Source organism: Notamacropus eugenii, chromosome 5 (genome assembly GCF_028372415.1).
Source record: "Notamacropus eugenii isolate mMacEug1 chromosome 5, mMacEug1.pri_v2, whole genome shotgun sequence".
Lineage (NCBI taxonomy): Eukaryota > Metazoa > Chordata > Mammalia > Diprotodontia > Macropodidae > Notamacropus > Notamacropus eugenii.
The window spans coordinates 411,851,374-411,876,601 of record NC_092876.1 but is presented as its reverse complement, the minus strand read 5'-3'; the positions used below and the strand labels follow the sequence as shown (position 1 = coordinate 411,876,601).

Below are 25,228 nucleotides of genomic sequence, written 5' to 3'. Positions count from 1 at the left end.
ATTCTCCTTTCTAGCTAAGTATTTATTACAGCAGTTATTTTTTCACTTGGGTTAATTTGAATTCAGAAGATGCAGTAATTACAAAAACTGGCACCTTCTGAGTAGTTAAAATGTAGATTGGAAGTGGACTGCTATGAAAGAACTGATTTTTTTTTTTTAATGTTAAACTTAAGTTTAAGGAAAGAGCAGGCATCATGCCAAGAATGTAATGATTGAAACAGTCCTGTAAATGTGTATTGGGTAGCTTGGAAGGTTGATGGTTGGGGGATAGAGTAGAAGGGAAAAGATGCCCAGTTTGTATCCGTCTGGACAATTCTGGCTAATAATAAACTAGTCACATTTATTTATCTACAAAAATTTTACAAAATGTTCTCATTAGTCAAACTCTGTGGAGTCGGTATTACAAATAGTATTCCTGTTGACTTATTTCACAATGAAATTGCCAGTGTTAAAGTCTCAACTTTAGCTTTGTTCTTCTGACCCAACTACAGACTACACTGTACTCTTGCTGGCCATTTCCTTAGCATACTTCGTTCCATTTGACTTTCAGAGACTATGTGTATTACTGTTCAATCCCAGCCCTAAATAGTTCTGCTGCATTACTAGCCATTTCTCTCCAAAGATTTAAAATGAGAATCATGTGGCATTGGAAGTAAGGATTATTTGGAGCCATAACAAGGATACTATTATCTGGAGAAGAGCAAATGAAGGAAAGGCTGCTTGGACAAGAAGAGAGAAGGTTAAGTAGCTTGGGCTGTGGGTAGGGAGAGTGGTGAGTGACTCGCAGGCTGAGATGTAGCTGTGATCATAGACATCATCCCAGGACTGATTGACAAGGAAGGTTTAACCTGCCGTTTTGTTTTGTTTTGTTGTTTAACTTGGTTGGGCTCAGTCCTCTTTAGGCAACTAGTGTCCCTTCCCTTCCAGAGGTTCACTGTATTTCTTCCAAACTTAGAATAGACACCCAGTCACCTTTAGTCCTACTGCAATGCAAAACTCCTGAACTCAGCCTCCCACAGTAGGTTCTTTTCTTGAGGGATTCAAAAGACACTTTCCCCCACCTCAGGTTATCAATATTTCTATAAAAGTAGTCTTTTAAAGTTTGAAATGTCGTATGACAAAATAATTTATAGTGTGATAAACTATAAAGATATTTTATAAAAAGTTTTGTCATTTTGTCACCAGAAAGGTGATTCCTGTAGCTAATAATAACTCTTGTTTTTATTTTAATTTAAAGCTTTTATTCAGTTTTATGATTTTGTATTGAATATGCCAGGATCATACATTTATAAATACAATATACATTTAGGGATTACAAATTTAAGACTTAGTGAAATACACTTAGTACTAAAGCACCATTGAACATAATTTAACTTTGTTTCAGGTAATACTTTAGATTTGTAAGGATTTAGGGCCATCCTTATGAATATAAGTTAGTATTGTGAATAATGGTACTAGGGATTTGTTGATTTATTTGGAAAGCAAAGGAAAAATCAAGTGGATGAAGAATATGTATTGCCTGGGCAACCTATTGCATTAATCCATCAGTAGATAGATCTTGCACAGGTATTGACTGCAGGCATGCAATGAACTGGGCTTATAAATTTTCTTTAGCTTAACTTTTATTCTTTATTATGAACTTAATCATCAGTAGACATTAAAACTTAAAACACAGTGAACAAAAAAAGATTGTAAATGAGACTGTGAACTTCTCTTACATACAGTTTTTAAAGAATGATAAATGTAACACGATAACAAAAATTGCCGTTTGTTCTCTTTGTTTTCCTCTTTGTACTTTAAAATTTTTTAATCATTGATTTTTTTTCTTATTTATTTTTTAAACATTTATACTGTATAAAGGTATAGTCAAGAAAAACAAGTTTTCCTCAACTGTAAAAAGGGAGTAATAACAGCAGGATTGTTGTGAAAATCGAATGAAATAACATTTATATAGTGTTTAGCACACTGCCTGGTACATAAGGGGCACCAGATAGATGCTAATCCTTTCTCCACTCACCACAGTTACCTTTTAGTCTTGCAGTTACAGGAGGGACTGCAAGGAGCAAGAGTGTTTGTGGTGACAGCATGTTCTAGAGGTCCTCGTTGTGGCTCAGGAGCAGAGAGAAATACCTGAAGTCAAGCCCCCAGATAATATTCAGAAAACAGCATGAAAACCTTGAAGTCCAAGATATTATCCCCCACATCTTGGAATGAGAGCCTGATTTTAATACACAGTTAACAGGAAAAAGAAGCTGTTAAAAATAACAAACAATTCTATGCTTTTTTTTTTTTTTTTACCTTACCAAGGCTGAAGATCTAGAAGACATGGCAAGTCATAAAACTTTCTCCAATACTAATTAATTGTTGTCATTATTCATTTTAAGGCAGAGTATGCAGGTTTTTTTAATCCTAACAAGAAAATCTCCAATAAGTGATAGCATAGAAGCTTTTTGAAAGGAGCTGCAAGAATGTATGTGACTAAGAAGAGCTTGTCTGAAATATTACGATGGGATGCCAAGTATAAAGGATTCTATTGCTCTTATTTCATTCTTCTGAATTTGTGACCATTACTTTGTCTTAACTTCCTTGTCTGTGTTCATCCTTTGTTACTGAAGAAGACCACGCCATCAGAGAAATCATGACATGACTTGCACTTGACTTTATTTTGAGTGAGGGAGGGCTGTGCACATCACCAGCCTCACTTCTCCTCCATCTGAATCTAGTGACCAGATATTCATCAGGATGACTGGAGAGGACCCAGGATGAGGCAATCGGGGTTAAGTGACTTACCCAAGGTCACACAGCTAGTGAGTGTCAAGTATCTGAGGTGAGATTTAAACTCAAGTCCTCTCGACTCCTGCACCGGTGCTCTATCCACTGCACCACCTAGCTGCCCCATGTGACAACATAACTTTTCACTCTCTGTCCCCCGTGTCTTTCCTGCCCTCCTCTACCTCCTGGATTCCTCAGCTTCCTTCAAGACCCATTTCAAACTCTGTCTTCTGCAGGAGGCCTTTTCCATCATCTTTTCTTTCTGCCCCCTTCTCACCAAGATTACCTTCCTTTTACACTGTGTGTGTGTGTGTGTGTGTGTGTGTGTGTGTGTGTGTGTATATGTATATAGCATGCTACATACATACTTCCCAGTAGAAAGTGACCTCTTAGGAGGGAAGGATCATGTTTTTGTCTTTCTCTCTTTCAGTGTCTTTCAGTGTTTAGCGCAATGCCTGGCCCCTAAAAAGCTGTTTAGCAAATGCTTAATAAATGGTGTTGTTACCAGTTACACAGTATAATTTGAATTCAGGTCTTCTTAACTCCAGGTCCAGCCTTCTATACACTGCACTACCTAGCCTTCCATCCACTACACTGAAACGGCAAGTAAAATAGGATCTTTTGCTGTTTTTGTTTTACTAAAAGTGCCTCTGACTGAATAATGTGATTAATGAGGATCTTTCCTACCCATTCATGGACCTGCCCATCTGTGAAGCTTGATTAGTGGCGCTGTTTTGTAGGAGGGTCCTCAAGTTTGTTTTCTATTGAGGCACTGGGTCAGAGGGTTATGCCCTCTGGCTCTAAAAAAGTGTATAAATACTCTGAGGGTGAGGATTTACTTTGGGGCTTACTGAGTGGAACTTCCTTATGCAAGTGACTAAGGAAATTAGTTCTTAGAATTGCCACCTCCTTACTCATTGGTTTAAAAGTCATATATTGATGTGTAACACATTTCCTCAAAGAAGGGATAGGATAAAGATGTGATTTTTTTAAAAAAAGTTTTCATTTTTAGTGGATTAGTAAATTTCACTTGAGAGCTAAGTGGTGCAGTAAGTAGAGCATTGGGCTTGGAACCAGAAAGACTCCTTTTCACGAGTTCAAATCCAGCCTCAAACACTTACCAGCTATGTGACCCTGGGTAAGTCATTTAACCTCTTTGTCTCAATTTCTGATCTCCAATATGAGCTGGAGAAGGAAATGGCAAACCCCAAAAGGTGTCGAGAAAGAGTCAGATACGACTGAACAATGACAAGAAACTTCATTTTAGGGGAAAGCAACGAGATAAAACTATTTCTACTCAAGGACTAGAATGTATATATTAGGCTTTCAAGTGTTTTCTGTATGATATAAGAATATATTTAAAGGACTCGCGATAACTGCAATTCTAATATTAGTAACCTTAGAACTTCAACTGCTGTGCCAGTGAAAGAGAGTGGAAAAGGCCAAGTATTAATTGGTCATGGGTAGGCTAAGCCAATCTAATAAAAATGACAATACTTCCTAAACTAATTTGCTTACTGAGTAGCATACCAATCAAACTACCAAAGAATTATTTTATGGAGTCAGAAAGAATAACTAAACTCTCTTGGAAGAACAAAAGGTCAAAAATAACAATAGAATAAATGAAAAAAAAATGGGGGGATGGAAGTCTAGCAGTAAGAGATCTCAAACTACAGTCACTCCTTGACATTTACCACTTTCACATCTGTGGTTTTGTTTACAGCAGGCTGGCCATCACTAATTAAATAGAAATTTTTGGAGATTTATAGCCTACTGTGGAAACTCATGGACAAAGAGAGTATGTAAAGAAAACTTTAAAAAATTATCAAATCATGAATATTATATATTATTAATCTACTTTATCATTTACTATCATAATTGTACATAAATACATAAATTTATTATCGTCAAATTTTGTTAAAAGTTTCAGTGTGCCAAAATCTATGAACTGCATACTTGTTGGGAATTGCATACTCTTTGTCTCTCTACCACCCAGATTCAGTCATGTTACTTTTTCTCGCAGTGCTCTTTGCATCCTGCATGAAAGCTGTAAAGCAGCTGCTGAAGCTCCCTACAATGGGGGCTGCAAAGATTCTGCACAGTGTATGAGATACTAATCTCTCTCATGCAGAAACTTTTTATAGGTGAAATACATTGTTTCACCTGTTTCTGTGTTAAATAAATATGATCAGAATTATTAAAAATAAAGGCTTGGGGCCTAGAGGTATTCAGAGGTTTTCATATTTGTGGGGTTCTGCACTTCTTATCAATGTCAAGGAGTGATTATTATACATTACAAATATGTATTACAAAGTTGTAATATTGCAAAGTTATAATATTACAAGGTTGTAATAATCAAAGCAATTTGGTACTGGGTAAGATACAGGGAGGTTTATCAGTGAAAGAGAGTAGGTATACAACATACAGGAAAAAAATGAGCACAGTAACCTAGTTTTTGATAAACCCAAAGTTCCTAACTATTGGAACAAATAATCCGTATGTGACAAAATGAATGCTTATTATAGCAAAGAAAAACCTGGGAAATAAGAGGGTACCTACCATGTGAACTGATAAATTATTGAAATAAATATAATGAAATAATGAGTCACTAAGAATTGAGAAAATGGACAGTTTCAGAAGAAACTGGAAAGACTTCTATGAACAAAAGTAGAATAAAATGAGCAGAAGTAGAACAATTTATATAACATAATAAAGAAAACCAACTCTGAAAGACTTTAGAACAATAATCAATACAGTGATAAACCATGATTCTAGATGAATTAAAATGAAATATATTATCCACATCCTGCCAGAGGTGAAGGACTTAAAATGCAGACTGAGATGTATTTTTGAACATAGCCAAAGTGGGAAGAATTTGTTTTGAGGAATTATACATACTTGTTATAAGGATTTTCATTATTAGAAAAAATTATTCAGTAGAGGTGAGGGGCTGAAGAGATATAATAAATACTTGTAGAAATGAAGGAATAAAATTATTCTTAAAATGAATATATACTATCAGATCACTCCCCAGATCAAAAATAGATATAGACTACCTACAAATTAAAGTATAATAAAGTAATTAAAGGTTTGACGTTAAAGGCATTCTACAATCTACTCCTAACCTATTATTCCCTCCCTTCTCACTATTCTCATACATAAAATTTATGCTCCAAGTGTTCCCCAAACACACTCTTAGAATTTTGTCTTCTCCTATTCAAATACTGCTTTTTCTTAAATGTTCAGCTGCAATTAGATGGAATCAGTACCTCTAATCCTCATTAATTCTCAAGCCTCTCTAAAACAGAAAATCTGTGCCAGAGATAAAACAATTTTTAACAATTTAATACAATCTAGAATACCAAGAACCCAAAAAAGATAAAGCCTTTAATAAACAAATGCCTAACTTGAACTCACTCAGCATTGTAGCCCCCCCCCCCCGTAATACTTCCACTAGCAAGGTTGCACAAGCTCACTAAACTCATAGGCTTGCAACAGAATGCCACTCAGGGCTCCTCTGTCCTCCCAGTGTCTCACAGATGCCAACCCCAAATGGCAGAAACTTGCTCAGGTCATGACAGCCAACACCATGGCAACATTCTGTATCTGGTCAGGGTGGAGGAAATAAGTGCAGGTCCAGAATGTAGACACAGAGCTCAACTCTACACCTGATCCCACCCAAGTCCCAGTGCTGGGGAGATACAAAATCTAAATGACAGAAATGTTCTCAGGCTGCAGTCGTAGCAGTACAGCAAAGCTCCATGCCACTGGGCCAGAGAACTAAGGAACAGAGATCATGAGCACAGGATGTATGTGTGTGGAGCTATGCGGCAATCCACTAAACTTGAGAGAAAGAGCCCAGCATCCAGCTGGGGCCATTTTGCCCTCTCAGAAGTTACTTGGGGCAGAGACCAAGGCTGCTGATCCATGATTTTCCCAAAGTGGGAAAAGGTTGAGATGTTTCAGAATCCAGCCTCCAGTGAAGCTAACATCAGAGGGGAGGGACTCAGGAAGGGAAAAACAGGAAAAAAGAAGGAAAAAAAGATTAAAATTATTAACATATCTCAGGAGGACGAAAATGACTGAATATAAAAAGATAAACTGACAGAGAAAACATTAACAGAAGAAGGAAATAATGGCCCCCAGTTCTAGTAAGTGAGTTCTGGTACAGACATTCATACATACATATATGTGTGTGTGTGTGTGTGTGTGTGTGTGTGAATACCTACATATGTGTATATAAAATAGAGCAAAATAAAGGAAAATGATTGAATACCTGATGAGGCAGGGGATCTGGCAGATTTTGAAGAGAGCACGGAACCACAGAATGCTGTTCCTAAGTAGTTTAAAAGAGAAATTATAATTATTAGAACAGAATTTATGGACTGCACAATGGAAATAATTATCAAAATGAAAAAACTTCAATCTGTAATGTCACATCTCACAAAATGAACACTAGATAACTCATTAGGAATGCAAATATATGGAACTGAAGAACAATCAGGAAAAGAAGAGCTGTAACATTAAAGAAAGCATGCTTTTCATACAAGCAAAGCATACTGATCTCAAAGAGAGGAAGTATAAGAACAACTTAAGAACCTAAATAGCATAATTCAAGAAATACTATCCAGAACTTCAGTACACAAAAGTAAAGTGACAATCAAAAGAATCCAAAGGCTGTCTGTAGAAAAAGAAAATCTATGGCAGCAAACTCCAAGACATCATGGTTAAATTTTAAAATTATTTTAAGAAATGAGAGATTCTATAAGAGACCAAGAAAAAGACTTTCAAATAAAAAGGGAAGGAAATTTAAGTAATAGAAGATTCTTCTATAGTATCTAGAAAACACAGGAGATACTGGAATAACATGTTCTAAAGAGCAATGGAGCTCAACATGCAGCCCGAGGTGACTTGCCCTGCAAATCTGAGCCTAAACACATGTGAAAAAAACAGGCAGACTTCAAAAATAAAGAGGCAATCAAAACATGAATAGAAAGAAAACCAGATGAGAAGAGAATTATTTGCTTCACAAATTTCCCTAAATAACAAAAATACAAGAAGACGAAACTAGTAGAACAAGGGACAACAACAAAATAGTAACAGGCCATTAGGAGGCTTCTTTTGAAATGTGCACAGAGGCGAGGGTGAAAGTAGAAATCAACTAAAAGTGAGGGTAGAGAAACAGGCCAAAGGCACCATGGAGCAGCCTGGACAACACCCTATCTACATTTATCTACAGGTGCATCAGTGTTTTTTTTTGTGGGACTACATTACAAAATGTGAGGGTGCATAAAAACAAAGGAGGAAAGAAAATAGCAGATAATACGTGATGTGCCTTAATCAAATCAAAGGCTAATAATGAAGGCAAAATAATTCCTGCAATCTCATGGGGAAAAGAGATTAAAGGAGAAGAGGTCAAGGAAAAGGAGGGATTAAAACTGGGAAAAGAAAAGGAGAAATACTACTTAAATGGTGGGAGGGGATACATTGATGAATCTTCCTACTGGTGAAGAAAGATCTTCTATAAAAGAAGATAAGGACCTTACAATGCTTACTATTGGCAGGGATTTGGTACCAAGAGAGACCACTTATCCTGCCCCAGGAAAAGGGAAATCAGAGCCCCTGAGAACAACTGACACACAGAAGAGTAGAAGGGTATGGACCCAGGAAAGACTGAGGCAAATGGAAGGAAAAAAATGGCTAACAAGAAGGCAAAGGTGAATAATGAAGTACATCATCAGGGACAAAAGAAGCATCCTACCAAAAGGCAATATCCTCTATCACTGGCAGGAACTGGCATTTTTCTAAGAGTGAGGCACAGGAGCAAAAGGGGACCAGTTCAAGAAGGCAAAATCAACCCTTCAAAATTAATTGCACTGCTATGTAACTGATAAAATTCAAGAGTGTGGGACACAAAAGGGGCAATTCTGTTTCCACAGCTGTGAGCGATAGCAGAACATAAGTCAGAGGTGGCTGACTGTAATCAGGGTTGTGACCTAGCAGAACCAGGCTTCTGATCAAGTAAAAGGTCAGAGACTTGTATGCATGCTTACTAAGCTGTCTGAAGGAGAACCTATCAGGGAGGAGAACATGAAGGGGGAGATTACATCTAGCCAATGGAGAGCAAGGGGGGAAATTCACATTGGGAAGAGCATAGAAAGCACTGCATTTGTCACAGCAAGCACACTCTCTATTAGGGAGAGACACATTAATTAGGAATGTAGAATAACTGGCTTAAAATAAATTGAGAACTTTCCTGGCTTCACAGCAAGTGAGCATGTTTCTCACAAGACGCAATAAAATAAAAAGAAATCCCATTCCAAATAACTATGAAATGCACAAATACAAAAGTCTCTTGGGATCAATCTACTAAAACACACAAAACACATACATATTTACTTACAAAGTTCTACTTAAAACATTTATAAGAGAGAACCCAAAATAGATACATTAAAAATTTAATTCCATGAGGAATACAAAGAAAAAAGAACTACATAAGTATAATGGCCACAAATCAAAGAATATAATTCTAGAATGGACAGAAAAGGAGATGTAAGGGCAGTAACAGAAAGAAAAAAGTGCAGAAAACGAAATTTTAAAAATTAATTAAAAAAACAAATTAAAGGGAAGCAGAGGAAGAGGAATTCTACTTAATTCTATTTTAATCCTATATAATTGAGAGAAAAAAGATTTAAATAAACAAAAGAAACAAATAAGCAAAATTTCAAAGGATAACAAATAGGAAGGTGGCAGCGCTCAAGGGTGAGTGGAAGGGACAGTAGCAATAGGGTCACACTCAAAAAATTAAGCTAAAATAACTGAAGAGGCACAGGACTGCTTTTATAACAAGAGGAAAATATAGTCACATAAAAAATAATAGAGACAAATGGATGAAAATATAAATCTAATTCTTACAACTTAAAATGTGAATGGATTAAACAGTCAATTTTTTTTTTTAAATGACTGTTTGGATAAGAAAACAAAATCCTACGATTTTTAAAACAAAGATACACATAGAATAAAAATGAGGGACTAGAAAAAAATTAGTTGTGCATAAAGTGAATCTAAAAAGCCAGGAGTTGCAACCATGCAATTAAAGCAAAAATAAATATTCAGAAAAATACAGGTGTAGAGGATGGGAGACAAATGAGCAAACTACATTATGCTGAAAAGAATCAAAGACAACAAACTTATACCAGTATTCAACTTATATGCTACAAATACCTTTGCACCTAAATTTATAAGAGAAACAATAATGGAGCTACAAAAATGCAAAGACAATAGCACAATAATGTCAGGAGATTTCAATATCCTCTCATTTTTTGGATAACTTAAACAGAAAAATAAACTAAAGAGAAAATGTAAAATTAAACAAATTGCTGGGAAAAACTAAAGATAATAGCTTATGCATCTTTTAAACGGGACTTCAAAAGATTATATGCATTTCTCAGCACCACACAGAACTTTTACAAAAACTGACCATGTATTCAGCTAGACATATTGAAAACAAATGTAAAAAGGTAGAAATAGTAAACACATCCTTTAGAGTCCATAACACAATAAATATAGTAATTAATTCAGAGACTTAAAAAAAAAGATCCAGAATGAGACTCAGACTCAACAATAAAGTCCTGAATAATAACTGGGTCAAAGAACAAATCGTAGAAACAATTAATAATTATGTGAAAGGAAACTATAATGATGAAACATACCAAAACTTCTGTGATGCAGCAAAAGAAGTCTGCAGGGAAAAAATGATATCCCTACAAATATATATTAAGATAGAAAATGAGAGGATTAATTTACTGAATTTGCATTTAAAAAAATTCTAAAATTAACTAATGAACCTAAAATAAGCACAAAGGAGGGCACATTGAAAATTAAAGAAACATACATAGAAATAAAGCTGGTTCTTTGAAAAAAGACTGATAAAACGATGTATGTTAAGCCCCTCTGAAAAAATTAGAGGGCAGAAAATATAATCAATAAAATACCAAATAAGATGAAATCAGAGAAAATAAATCACCTTAGGCTAACAAAATTGAAAAAACAAAAGAAATAGAGGAACACCTTCAAATACTAAAAATTCCTAATGTGACAGAAGATGAAACAAAGATCTTAAGTAACTGTCTCAGAAAAGGAAATTGAAGTAGATCCAAAGGCACTACTGAAAACAAAAAAAGAAAAAACTCTGCTGGTCCTGATGAATTCACAGGAAAAGTCTATAAAACTTTTAAAGGTCAAATAGTATCCATACTACACATTTTTTTTAATTGAAAAAACATCCTATAAAGAATCCTTTTCTGTGACAAACACAATCCTAATACTTAAAAACTAGGGAAGGATAAAACACAGAGAGAAAACTACAGATCGGTATCATTAATGAATACTGCTTAAAAATTTTTAAACAATTCTGTCAAACAGATTATAGCAATTTATCCAAGTAATAATTCATTACAGCCAAGCTGGACTTACACCAGCAATGAAAGAATGCTTCAACATTAGGAAAACAATCAACATAATAAATCATATTAAAAACAAAAACGTCCAAAGTCAAATGATTAACCTATTCAGACATCTTATTTCCTACCCCAGTTACACCTATTTTAGATTTCTGACTTCTCCACCAAACTCTATGTAAACTCATCATTGGGAAATCTCATGACCTTGAAAGATCAAATCACCCTTATTACTTATATCTCATTAATACTTTCTACCTCTTTGATCATGGGAGAGCTACAAACTTCTCTGTTTCAACAGGGGGGAAATGACAGACATCTCCTCATTTCCCATCCCCAGCTATACTCATTTTGGACACACTTGTTTTGGACTTGTTTGACTTTTGCACCATAGTCCCCAACAGGCACCTCTTCCTAACCTCCTTCTCTGCTTTCTTTTTGCTCCTTGAGATGAGGGACCATCTTTCTTTTTTATGTTTTTATCCCCAGCAATTAACATGGTGACTGGCACATGGCAGGCACTTAATGTTTATCATCGACTACTGACGTGTTTATCTAAACAAACACAGAAAAAGCCTTTGACAAAGTGCAACACTCATTTTTGCTTTAAAAAAAAAGTATAGCATTAGAGGGACTTAAGAAATGAAAAGCAAGTATCACAGGAAATGGGGATACACTAGAACCTTTTTTAACAAATACAGGAGTAAAGCAAGGATACCTACTCACCCCACTATTATTTGATATAGTTCTGGAAATACTAGCAATAGCAGTAAACCAAGAAGAACAAATTAAATCCATAAGGAGAGGTAAAGAAGAGATAAAACTATCCCTGTTGGCTGATAATATGACAGCATACTCGAAAAATCTGGAAAAAAAATCTGGAAAAAAGCTAACTGAAGCAACTGATAGCTTCAGCTAAATTTCAGGCTACCAAATCAGCCATCAAAAAGTAACTGCATTTCTATGTAATAGATAAAATTCAAGAGGCAACAAAAGAAAAAGAAATCCCATTCCAAATAACTACAAAATGCAGTAAGTGTCTTGGAGTCAATCTACCAAACACACAAAAGACACACAGATTTACTTACAAATTACTACTTAAAGAAATAAAGAACAACTAAAACAGCTGGAGGAAGAGTCGATTCTTGTGGCTAGGCCAGTGCCACTATAATAAAAAACTAAAATAAGTACCTGATCAAATGAACAGACTAACCAAGGGAAAACAAAAAAATAATGCAAGTTAATAACCCAGTATCTGATAAAGTAGGAAACATAAATTATTTAGAAAAATTCTCCCTATTTGATTGAAAAAAGACCCTGACCAAACAATAGTCTGCAAGAAATTAGGCTTACATCAAAAACATCTTACACAGTATTCCGCAAAATGGATATGTGAACTTAATACTAAAGTTAATATCATTTAAAAAAAATTGGAATAGTAGCAGATCATATGCCAGTTACAGCAATTGGTAGAAGAGGTATTCTTAACCTGACAAGAAACAGAAGCATTAGATAATTTTGATTACATAAGACTGAAAAGCTTCTGCACAGACAAAGGGACATCTTTACACCAAGAATATGGGAGAAGGGAATAAACATTAACAAACAACCTTCTAACCATTAGGCATCATGCAAATATTTTTACAAATATTATCCCATTTGACCCTCACAATAACTCTGGAAAATATATGCTGCTATTATCCTAATTTTGCAAGTAAGGGAACTGAGGTTAATAGAAGTTACATAGCTTGCCCAGGGTCACACTACCTGTAAGTATCTGAGGCCAGATTTGAACTCTGGTGTTCAGAGTTCAGGCCCGACACTATATCCACTGAGCCACCAGCTCCTTCTAAGATAAGAAGGGACTCTAAGATAATGAGGGAAGTGTCAAATTAGAAAAAAAAGTATTTGTATGAAATTTCTCTGATAAGGATTTGGTATCCAAGGTATATAAAAATTTAACAAATGTTATTTAACACCAAAAGCTATTCTCCCACAGATAAATGGTCAAAGGATGAACACTTCTTAAAAGAAGAATTGAGAGGTATTTTCAATCACATGAAATAATGTTCCAAATCACTAATGCAAATGCAAATCAAAATAATACTGAAATTATACTTCATATGCCACAAACTGGCAAAGATGACAAAAATGGCAAGTTTATGTTGAAGGGCTAGTGGGAAGATAAACACACTAACACAATACTGATGGAGCTGTAAAACAACACAACTATTTTGGGAAGCAATGTATAATTACGCAAATTAAGTGGCTAAGATGTCCCTGTGACCCAGAGATTTCATTACTAGTTTTATACCCCAAGGAAACCTTTGACTCTTAAGAAAGTTCCCATCTACACCAAAATACCTATAATAGCATTTTTGGAGATATATCAAATTACTGGAAACAAAGCAGATGCGCATAGATTAAAGAATGGCTACACAAATTATATTATGAATTTAATGGGACATTTTGGTGCTATAAGAAATAATGAATATGATGAATACAGAGAAATGTGCAAAAATCTCCATGAACTCAGGAAGAACTGAGAAGCATCAAGAAAACAATATGAGTAAAACAATATGACACAATAACTACCATGTAAGTGGAAAGATCTACATACACACAAAACAAAACAAGAATATTACGAAATTATAACGAATAAGCATAGCTTGAAGGAAGAGATATGAGAGACCAATTCCAACCTACTCCTTTGAGGATGTGGGAGGGCCACAGGTACTGCACATAGTTTGGGCTTTTTTCAATATACTGATCAGCTGTGCTTATTTTTTCCTCTTTTTCTTTAGTTTTTTCTTTTTTTGGTTTAAAAAATATTATGTGTTATAAAGAGAAAGTTTTCTGGGAAATGGAAGGGCAGATTCTGGAAGAAAACCTCCATTGATATAAAAAACAAAAGATACCAATAAAAACATTTAAAAATGCTCAAATAAATTGGCAAACAACAAAAAATGGGATATCAATGTTGGGTGGGCTATGAAAATTCAAGCACAATATTAAACTGTTGGTGGATCTATGAGTTGGTCTCACCTTTCAGGAAAGCAATCTGAAATTATGCTAAGATTTGACTAAAATGTCCTTACCCTTTAGACTGTAGAAATCCTACTGCTAGGAATATACCCCAAGAAGGTAAAAGATAGAAGGAAAGGCCGGATGGGCACAAAAGTATTTACAAAAGTTCCTTTTTTTTTACAAAATATTTATAGCACCAAAGATCTGGAAACAAAGATGCACACAGGGTAGGGAATCTTATGCTATGAGAATCAATATAGAAGTGAAGGCAAGATGGCAGAGCAGCAGGGAATAGTTCAGCTTTCCTTCCCCTCAACTTCAAATTCCTTCAATCAGCCTAAAAATATGTATCAGATTGAGTTCTGAAAGGGAAATCCATAAAAGTTACAGTGAGTCACTATTCTAGCCCAGATTGGCAGAGAAAGACTGAGAGGTAGTTAGACACTAGAGACAATATCAGAGCAGGAAAGCTTCATGCACAGATCACCCTAGCACGTAACGAAAGGTTGTGCACTAGGGCAAGAAAAGGTCCCAGAATCACACCAAGGAACCACAGACAGGCAGGTGCCAACTGGTAGCTACCCATTCGAGATCAACAATTCACAATGAATTAAGAAGAGGTCCTGAGTTCAGGGCTGGCCCTGGGCAGTGGAGAGAGAAAGGATGGAGTTTCCAAGCAAGCAGTGACAGTGTGCCTAGCCCAGTCTGAACCTTATAAAGGAATAACCAGGGAAGGAATCTCAAACCAAAGGCGAACCTACAGTTCACTCACTCTGGACCAGCAGTTTTCCAGTTGGCTGATAGGGGCTAAGTCTAGCAGCAGTGCACTGTTGCTCAGACTGAAAGTGATATCAGAAACTTGCAGAACTCAGACCAGGTGGGAAGCAATCATCACACTGGGAAACATTGAAAGCTTACAGGTCCTTAGTTTTTCCCTGAGATCCCTGAATAACACAATACTCAATAACCCAAGAAAGCAGCAACAGAACCAGCCCAGTCCTTCCCTACAAGCCATGAAGTTAGCTGGAAGAATGAGAAATTATGGTCACAAGGGTCCCTAGAACAGAAATAGAGAAGAAAAGAATTACTCCAATACATCTACAAGCAAGCCTCTGAGCAAAACACAACTTAACGCACAAATCCAACTAGAATTCTTGGAAGAGATAAAGCAAAAGGTCTTTTTGGGTTTTTTTGAGTTCAGCTCTTTTTCAGAGGTAAAAAATGTTTATATAAATGAAGTAAGAATGCTTGAAGAAATTTGGAGAAAAATTGAGAGGTACAGAAGAAAGAATTGAAATAGGAATTAACAGTTTGGCACGAGAGTTAAAAATCCTTGCAAAAATAACAAAATCTCTGTAATGGCAATTATGAGAGTTAAAGATCTTCCCCACCCACTAATAAGCCTGCCCATGAAGGGAAGTTTGATTAGGGGAGGCCCACACCTTTTGTTAATTTTCTAATGAGGCACTGGTTCTCAAGGGTTGTGATGCTCTCTGGCTCTGAAAAGTGTATAAATACTCTGAGGTTTTGTTTTGGGGTTTACTCATTGGAAGTGTTAGTTTGGTCAGACATGACTCTGGGCAGCTGCTAAGAGCCCCCCCTCCAATAGCATCTCAGTTTTGAAAACCCAGATGTTGGTGCTTCTCTCTCCAGTAACTATGAATGTATGGTCAAACAGCTGGATGTGTCTGTTGATCTGGGATGTATGTATTGCTTACGGTCAGAGAGTTGAAAGCCCTGTCTGTTGGCTGATCTTTGTTTCTCTATATTCTCCCTGAAGTTCGGAAGGCTGACTATTCCCCCTGAACTAAGTGAATGATATATGTGCTTGATTAAAGTGATTACTGACCCCTCAAAAGTTGCTTTCCTTTTAGAAAAGCAGATCCAAGAACCTGCACAGCAGGCCCTCCTGTGTACGCCAGGGTTCTTGCTAATACAGTCTCTGAAAATCATAATAGACCAAATAGAAGCAAATGATTCCAGGAGACAACAACAAATATTAAAACAATGTCTAAAGACTGAAAAAGTAAAAGAATATGTAAGGTATCTCATAGCAAAAAAAAATGTACTAGAAAACAGATCAAGGGAAAAAATTAAGAACTACCAGACTAACTTAAACACCATAACCAAAAAAAGGAGAGAGAACACAGATATCATTTTTCAAGAAACTTTCAAAGAAAACTACCCAGGTCTCTTATAGCCAGAGGACAAAGTATAAATAATTGGACACCTCCTAAAATGAAAATTCCTGGGTGTATTAGAACCAAAATCCAGAGCTTCCAGGTTAAAGACAAAATAATATAAATCAATGAATGAAAAAATGAAAGGATTAATTAATGAATATTGCAAGCATCCAGAAAGTACCAAGAAGCCACAGTCAGAATCACACAAGATTTAGCAGCCACTACAATAAAAGAGTCTACAATTTGGAACATGGCATTCTCGAAGGCAAAGAATATAATCATACAGCCAAGACAAACTTACTCGGTAAAACTGACTATAATGCTAGAGGGGAAAATGAACCTTTAACAAAATGGAGGATTTCCAAGCATTCCTGATGAAGAGACCAGAGCTTCACTGAAATTTCCAAGTTCAAACACAGGAGTTAAGAGAAACATAAAATAATAAGCATGAATAAACAATAAAGGATAAACTGCTTGCATTCAAATATGGGCAGATGACACATAAGTCCTCTGAACTCTGTCATCTCAGAAATCATAGGAGAATAATTAGAAGGCTTGGGAATAGTTCTGCTATGTCATAATGACTTTAAGGGAATACGTTGCAGGTATGAGGGGGAGGAAGAATATAAAAAGGGGAAGGGTAATTTAGAGAAATTTATCTCACATAATCAGAGTTGGCAAGTGGACATCCAAACAAACAAGGAAGAAGGAGTGGGGGGAAGCAGCTGACACTCCAACCTCATTTTCATTTGAACTGCTAAGGGGGAACACACACACACACACACACACACACATACACACACACACACACACACACACACACACACACACACACTTAGTTGTAGAAGTAAATTTCAACAGTAAAATAGGAAGGAAATGGGAGAGAGGGAAAATAGAGGATAGATTAAGGGAGGGATGAGTCCTTAGCAAAACAAACTCCAAAGATATATAAAAATACTTACAGTTCTTTTGGAAGTGGCAAAGAACAAGAATCTGAGGGAGTATCTATTTATTGGGGAATGGCTGCACCAGTTATGACATACAAATGTGATAGAATTTTATTGTAAGAAATCATGAAAGAAATGGTTTCAGAGAAAGTTGGGAAGACTTGTATGAATTGATGCTGAATGAAGTTTATGGAACACCAGCAGAACAATTTATATAATGACAACAATATGGTAAAGAAAAACAAATTTAAGACTTGGGAGCTCCAGTCATCAAAATGGCCAACCATGATTCTAGAGGACTGAAGTTAAAATATGTCCCTCAACTTCTGCTAGAGGTGAGGGACTCAGAGTACAGAATATGACACTTAATTTTTTTTGGACATGGGCAATGTAGAAACTTGTTTTGCTTGCCTACGCGTATTTTTAATGGGGGTTTTGCTTTTCTTTTGTTCTCAACAGAAGTGGTGGTATTTAAGGTAGGAGAGTGAGACGGCAGATTTTTGCTGATTTAAAATATATATAATTTTTTTAAAAAAGGAGTGAACATGAAGAATAAAGAAGGATAGGTATAGACTAGTATGAAATGATGCAAAGTAAAATAAGCAGAAAGGAAAATATACATAACAATTACATTAAGGTAAATGGAAAGAACAAAATAACTCAAAACAAAACTCAATATTACGTTTTACCAAGCTTAGCACTCAAGAAGAGATGTGCAAAAACATATCTCCCCCCTTTCTTTGTTGTAAGAAACTACAGGTGTACAAAACATGTCAAAATGAGATGGATTGGTTACTTTTGACAAAAAAAATTTTTCTTATTTTTTATTACAAGGGATAACTTCCTGCATATATTTGGTTTTTCAAATGTATTTTTATTTATTTGATTAAATACTTCCCAATTACATGTAAAAAAATTAACAATCATTTAAAAAAATTTTAAATACCAAATTTTCTTCCCTCCTACTGCCCCTCTTCTACCCCTTGAGAAGGCAAGCAATGATATCAATTATACATGTGAAGTCATGCAAAATATATTTTCCATATTGGCTATGTTTATGTATAATGTGTTTACATAAATATTTATATCTACAGATAGGGTGAGATAATAAATGTGGATATTGAAAATGGATATCTATACACATCTGCATCTGTATAAATTAAGGTGATAGGGAAACAAAAACTAAATTCTACCCCAGCTCCCCTCCAAAGTGAGCTCTCTTCTTTTTTCTGAATTTTCCAAGCACTATTTGGTGCTTCTCACTTGTGCCTTCTAATATTATTTTTAATAAAACTATGATGTATTTTTCTAGTAAGATTATATATTCTTAAAACATAGTAGGGTCTGTCTCTAAAACTTGTCATTCCCATAGTAGCTAATACAGTGCCTTGGCACATTACAGATATTCAACAACCATCTGGTTATACCTCCCAAAGCTATACGCTTTTCAAGCAGAAATCTTATCTCCTTTAACATCTCTTCCACATCATTCAGTCCTATATATGGTACATATTTGGTACTAATTTTTCAAAAAAGTATATTAAAAGAAAAACAATAATAAAAACAATATTTCCATTAATCAAATCTCAAAAGTTTTTATTAAATGGGTTATGATCCGAATCTGAGGAGGTGGTATACCCACAATAGTCCTAAGCGCGGACTATTCCCACATTCTGTCAGCTTTGCCAATTTGCAGGATGTGAAATGAAACCTCAACATTGTTCTGATTTGCATTTCTCTTATTATTTATGATTGGGAGCATTTCGTATCATTGTTAATAATTTGATATTCTTTTGAGAACTGTTCATATCCCTTTTCCACTTATCTACTGACAAATGGTCTTTGATCATATATTATGTGTGTGTATGTACACACACAAACACAAATGTATTAACTGCTTATATTATATCAGAAACAAAATACTTATCAGAGAAATCTGATGACCAAGATTGCTTCCCCTTCTTTTCCCAGAGGCATGAATTCTGTGTTGAAGCTTTCCAGTTTCATTTAATCAAAGTTATCTATTTTATCTTTTGTAATTGCTTCTATCCTTTGTCTGGGTAAGAATAAAACACCTATAAATGACCACAGTAATTTGATGTTTTAGAAATTCAAAGACCCCAACTTTTGGGACAAGAACTCACTATTTTAACAAAAACTGCTGGGAAAACTGGAGAACAGTATGGCAGAAACTAGGTATAGACCAATATCTTATACTGTATACCAAGGTAAGATCAAAATCATACATGATTCAAACACAAAAGGTAATATCATAAGCATATTAAGAAAGCAAGGAACAATTTACTCATCAAATCTATGGAGAAGGGAAAAATTTATGACCAAACAAGAGAAAGAGAGCACTACATGATGTAAAGTGCACAATTTTGGTTATGCACAAATAAAACCAATGCAATCAAGAAGAAAAACAAAATGCTGGGAAATAATTTTTACAGCAAGTATTATGATATCCCAAATACATATAGAACTGAGTCAAATTTATAAGAATATAAATCATTCCCCAATTGATAAATGGTCAAAAGATATGAACAGGTAGTTTTCAGATAAGGAAATCAAAGCTATCTGTCGTCATATGAAAAAATGTTCTAAATCATTATTGATTAGAGAAGTGAAAATTAAAACAACTCTGAGGTACCACCTTACACCTATAAGATTGGCTAATATGACTGAAAAGGAATTAAATGTCTGAAGGGATGTGGGAAAACAGTGACAATAATGCGCTGTTGGAATTGTGAACTGATCCAGTTGTTCTGGAGAACAATTTGGAACTCAAAATCTTCTACAAAATGAATACTGAAAACTATCTTTACATGTAATTTTTAAAACATTAAATAGAAAAAAATGTGCTAAAAACTGTCTTTACATGTAACTGGGGGAAAATATTATTTAAAAAAAAATAAAGCTCCTTCCCATAGCTGAGAAGTATACGATCTGCTTCAAACTTTTTAATAGCACAATCTTAAATATTAATGTTCTTTCTGGTTCAACAATCATATCTGTCAGTTCTTTCAGTAGCTAGAGATGTAGTTCATCAGGGTCATTAGATTTGAACTCATTAAGAAATACTTTCTTATTAGTTTCTTTACTTTTACAGGGTTTGAACTCTTTTTCAGCCTAGACGTATCTATCTTTTCTAAATCAAAAAACAATCTCTTTGGCAAAGAAAATAGAAGTGAATAGCTCCGCATTCTCCCTCGTCAGTTATTGTTGTCTCATCCAAGGTGAGCAACAGCCCCATCTTTTCTTTGATCCTATTTTTCCCAATATAACAATGTTTTTTTTCTTGTGCTTAGCTTTCCTTACCAGACACAGTTCATTCAAGCTTCAGCACTTCTAACACTATTTTCATAGGATTTTATTAAGCATTTTTGTATTCATCTGTTACCTGACCTTATTTTCCATGCTATTTTTTAAAGTTGGTTGGTAGAAAATGACCATACACAACATTCCACCTCCTGTCTCTGTGTTCATACCTTAAATTATACCCACCCCATTTCTTCATACAATTTCTAACTGCCTTCAAATTCAACTCAGCATCTCCCCATGTGGGAGGAATATCCTTATTGCCATAGTTGCTAGTGACCTCCCAGTGAATGTCACTTTATGTGTATTTTCCATATATTTTATATTTACTTATTGGTGTATATGCTTTCTCCCCAACAGAAGGCAAACTCCTGGAAGGCAAAGTTTGTTTTGCGTTTGTCTTTTTATTCTCCCAACCTAGAGCAATGCCTTGTACATTGCAGGCACTCAGTAAACGTCTGAATTGAAGACTGAATTTATACAGAGGATTATAAATCTAGAGATAGAAGAGACATCTAGTCTAACCTTTCTGTTCTACAGCTGAGGAAACTACGACTCAGGAAAAGTCAAATAAGCTGCCCAAGGCCACAGAGGAGCGATGAACTACACTGTTCTTTCCGCTACGCCACTTCAAACTCCTATTAGTGAGTTCCCTCTACAGCTCCACAGTGGTCCCTTTGGACCATAGGTTCTTAATCTGGGGTTGATAAACTCTGATGGGCAATAACAATTAATTTTTATTTTTACTAAACTCTAAGTGAAATTTAAAATTTCCTTCAATTATGAATGTAGGTGACAAAACACAGTAAAATTAGGCTTCACCAGTCAAAGGGATCAGTAACACAAGAAAAGTTAAGAATTCCTGCTTTAGACAATTTCCCTTTTTCCTCCAGATGAGAATTGTTGTTCTTTGTGTCTTCAGAATTTCCTTCTTGGAAAATTCTTTATCCATCCTAGGCTACCTTGCCCTTGGACCAAGAGATCCTCCTATGGATCCTCTGAATCTTTTAACATTTGCTCCCCCCAATTCTAGGGTATACATCAGACTTTTCCCAACTTTCCTGTTCTCTATCACAAAACCTAGGAGGGAATGGTAAGTTCCTTTCTCCCAGCAACCATTAGTGGAGTAAAATTTTAAAAAATGAGCCATGAGGTCTTCATTATAGCCAACAGTGCTAATAACTACATTTCCTAATCTTGCCTAATATAATTAATGAAAAGGCAGAAAAAACCCAAAATGCTCATTTCCTAAGTAGTAGTACATGAAAGTACTTAAAATTAAGACACTGATTTTTTCCTCTGTACCTAAATTGGCTATGATCACATAATACAAATGAACTTATAACTACAAGCACTATCTCTGAAAAATATATTAATATGCTTAAATTGACTGTTGCCATACTCGTAACTATTTAAGCATTCATGGAATTCAAGTTTTAGTGAAAAACTGCCTTCAAGTAATATAATAATCCCCCCCACCAAAAAAAGCCTCAAAGAACTGAACTAATTTATTTCTAATTCTAACTTCTGAGGACTTGTATATTGATTTGGTGGCTGAGGTCATAACATTACATTAAAAACCAGTAACAATGAATTCATCATAATTGTCTGAAGCCCTTGATATTTCAAAGGGGCAAATGCTTTTGCTCAGTCCAATCCTCACCTCCATCTTCCCTGTTTTGAAAAAGCAGTAGATTGTGGATATCAGTTATCACAAAATTTAAATGAGGAACTTAATAAAAACTTCAATAAAAATTTAAATTATGAATTTAATACTTAAAGAATTTCCTTCCATAATATAGGTGACTTATTTCATTGCTTTTATGAACTTTACACTTCTAAAAAATGTTTCCCCTTAAAACCAGATTCCTACACTATCTCCATCTTAGACATTCCAGGTTGAAATTAAGATAGGCTCTGGCAATCTGGCTCTGTGACCTCACCACACTGCTAGAGACCCTAGCCCATGCACAGATGCAGTGCCAGGCTGCTGGTCGTCATACCCTAAATGAGCTGCCCTGGAATTCTTTTCACCTAGGTGGAGAACGAGGGAGACTACAGAGCCAGGCTTTGGAGCCCACACCCCGCCCCTCCAACGTTCGGGAAGGAGTACTTTGGATACATTGTTGGATACATTGTATCTGTGGCTTGCACTGACTCGGACACCTGGAGCTCGGTATGAAATCAGTCCTGCAGCCTGGGGGTCTCGGGGGTCTCAGACCTCCCTGACAGCAAGGAACGCTATCGGAGGCAGCCAGCAGGAACTTAGAGCCTGCGAGGCGGCACCGGGATACGCGCTTTCCCAATATTCTCATCTGGTTCTCCAGGGAACACAATTCTAGGCGCTGGGAATTTCAACAAGACACACGCATCGCTCCTGGCAGCGTCTAAAGCCTCGTTCCGGTGTTCGGAACCGCTTAGACTGAGGGAGGAGTTGGGCTCGGGCCGGCCACAGCTCTGGGAGAAGGGGATACAATGGGATGTTTTTACGGTTGGAGGGCTTTATCACCGAGCGACTCCTCGCTCTAATCGGGGCCGGGGCGCCCTCGAATGGCCCCGGAGGACGGAGGCAGCCTTACCCAGCAGGCTCGGGGCTAGGGCGGGCTAAGCAGCGGCGGAGAAGGAAGATGGGGGGAGGGAGGAGGGTTCACAGCCTCGGGGATCACCTTCGATACGGGCCGCATGCTGCTTATTTCCGAGGTTCTCTCCCGCACCCACACAGCCCGACCCCGCAAAGGACCGCGGTAGTTAGGAGGGAGGCGGGGATACAATTACACATTAACTCTTGCCTAGAAGGCGAACACGCGCTCTTCACAGGACGGCGTTTCAACTGCTCTACGCAAAGAACGTGCGCTGACATCTGAACGCAGTCGCGTTTATTTAAGACAAGGCGGAGGGGGTGAGGGAATGTTACTAATGGGCCTTCATTTGAAAAAAAAAGGATAAACTCAGTCAGGGAACAGAGCGTGCGCAGTAAGAAGGAGGTTAATAGTACAGAGCGTGCGCAGCATAGAGACACAATCGCCTGCGAGTGGACAACGGGCATGCGCAGCGTGACCCACAACAGGGCGCACGCGCACTGAAGGCCCGCAACCCTCTGGTGGGGGGGGAGAAAGAGGAGAGAGATCACCTCAGAGTTACGTCAGGAAAGGCCGTGTTTTACTGGGAGGCTAATGCCGGCTACAGACCCCAGAAGTTTTCAGAGAGCGAGAGATTTGGCGGTTACTCACCGACCCTTAGCTCGGAGTCGGACCACAGGCCTAGGTCCGCTGACGCTTAGCTCGCGGGCGCCGCCGCCGCTGTGATTCCATCCATCTTGAATTTGACGTCATCCCACACCAGGGATGAGGTCATCGCAGGCAGAGCTCGTCACGTGCGCAGCGTTCCCATTGGCCGCCGCACGCCCGGGGGGAGGGGACAGAACTGTGGCTAAGGCCGGCTTGGCTCGCAGCCTTAGGGTTTGAGGGGCTAGGGGCGGGGCGCTGAAGGCGCTGGCCTCCCGCTAGTCCCTGCAGGCCTTGGACCGGGGATTCCCTCTCCCCCCTTCCCCCGCAGCTGCCGCCTCCGAACCCGTTTTTCTGAGCGGAAAAAGGACGCTTGTGTGGGATTGGAGTTAACTTTGGCTAGTGTCAGATGGAGTCGCCAAGACCTGGGTTCGGATCCTGCCACTTCAAACCAGGTGGAAGAGCCGTGGGATCCGTCCTACCCTCAGTGTCCTCATTGGTTAAAGAGGGGAGAGGGGGGAAGTTGGGCTAGGTGGCCTTCGAGGTCTCTGCCAGCCCTGAATCTGATCCCATGGGGTGGAAAAGCTGTTCCTAGAGGTCCCTTCCTTGCAAACCCACACCCAAACCAGAGGCGGCCTCTTAGGCTGTCTACAAAGGACAACAGCCATTGGAGGCTCTGAAAATAGCTTTAAACCTCCTCAGTCCGTCTGACAGGCAGGTAGATGCACCCCCTGAACCGCAGACTAGGGCACAGCCGCTGTGCCCCACTGCCCCTCCACCCCCACCCCCATGAAGGGTGGGTTGGGGTGGGAGAAGGAGAGACTTCCGGTTTTACTTTGTAGGTTACCTCCTATAAGCCTTTACAGGAATATTTTCGATTTTGTTCATTAGAATGAGACTGACTTGAATGAATGGTTAACCACAAGGTGCTTATTAAGCACTTGGCATGCGCACTGGAGCTGAGGTTTCTTTGGCAAATTCCCTCTGCCATTGGAAGTAAAGCAAACCTTCAATGAATAATCTTGGAGAATTAGCATCAGAGCACTGAGATTATCAAGTGATTTGTCCAAGGCTACAACTCACTGCCATTGTTTACAGGCATAATAATTGAAACAGTTCCTATGGATAAGGGGAGACGGTGGGAAACAAGCAGTAATGAGGACAACTCAGTTTTATATATGCTTTAAGGTATGTGAAACAATTCGCAAACATCTCATTTTGTTCTCATTACAAGCCTGGGAGGCAGGTACTTTTTATCATCCCCATTTTCCAGATGAGGAAACTGAGGTAGGGGT

The 25,228-nt window shown here is 37.3% G+C and overlaps 1 protein-coding gene across 8 annotated transcripts in view; it reads right to left on the bottom strand.

Moving 5' to 3' along the window:
* ZBTB21 (zinc finger and BTB domain containing 21) overlaps nucleotides 1-24,067 on the bottom strand; it is a 48,331-nt gene extending 24,264 nt beyond the window's left edge. For 2 of the 8 annotated variants that reach the window (XM_072614740.1, XM_072614743.1), the window contains exons 1-2: nucleotides 23,376-23,461; nucleotides 7,049-7,108 (exon numbers count right to left, since the gene is read on the bottom strand). The gene's annotated coding sequence lies outside the window, so the exon portion shown is untranslated. Of the gene's footprint in view, nucleotides 1-7,048; nucleotides 7,109-23,288; nucleotides 23,462-23,939 lie in introns of those variants that run through there. The other 6 variants (XM_072614738.1, XM_072614737.1, XM_072614741.1 and 3 more) reach the window with 6 other exon arrangements.
* Between the last annotated feature and the right edge of the window lie 1,161 nt (nucleotides 24,068-25,228).